The sequence below is a fragment of the Octopus bimaculoides genome, chromosome 8, assembly GCF_001194135.2.
Source record: "Octopus bimaculoides isolate UCB-OBI-ISO-001 chromosome 8, ASM119413v2, whole genome shotgun sequence".
NCBI classification, from domain to species: domain Eukaryota; kingdom Metazoa; phylum Mollusca; class Cephalopoda; order Octopoda; family Octopodidae; genus Octopus; species Octopus bimaculoides.
Window position 1 is genome coordinate 63,444,108 of NC_068988.1, and position 1,022 is coordinate 63,445,129.

A 1,022-nucleotide genomic window follows, 5' to 3' on the forward strand; every position below is an offset into this window, starting at 1 on the left:
AATAATAATAATAATAATAATAATAATAATAATAATAATAATAATAATAATAATAATAATAGTAACAATGATGATGATGGTGATGATGATGATGATGATGATGATGATGATGATGATGACAATAAATATAAATGAAATTACACAAATAGCTCGAGACTGTAAAGTACACTGTCAACAGATAACTATGCAAATAGCTGTAGAGGATTAATCGGTCTGAAAGAAGACACGGCACTAGAAACATTGTGTCATTGGTATACGTTACATTCTTACATAGTCAAAAACGCATACACTCTCCCGTGTACATACAAACATACATACATACTTACATACATACACACATCATACATACATACACACAAGCTGATTCGTAAATTACAAGTCCAGTCTGTGAATTGAACAGTAAAAATGTGCAAGACTTTTCTGAAGTTCCAAATGTGAATTTGTCTCTGTTAACTCTATCCTAATATCTTTGTTGGAAACCGATTCCCTCCTCAGTGGAAGATTTATAATAATTAAAGAATAAAAGACACACATACATATATGTGTTTGCAATCCAGGTTCAGAAAATGTCAACCAAGTACCTGATGCAAAAAAGGGAAAGAGATGCAGGAAAAACAGTAAAATATGTATATAAATATATATGACTGTGTGGTTGCATGTATGTATATATATATACACATATATATATATATATATATATATAGTACGTACAAGCTGAGCAAAAGGTGTACGTACGCTGCTATATGTATATATAAATACTCAAACCGGAACACGAACGTAACGGACAACGACGAGAGCATACGGACTGAAGGACGCTACAAAGACGGACAGGAAAACAGACTTGTAGGCGTCCTTCATTCCATATGCTTTCATTGACGTCCATTACGTTCTTCTTCCATTTTAGGGATTTATACATACATATAGCAGCTTACGTACACCTTTTACTCAGCTTGTAAGCACTATATATATGTGTGTACACATATATATATATATATATATACACACACAGCCGTATATATATA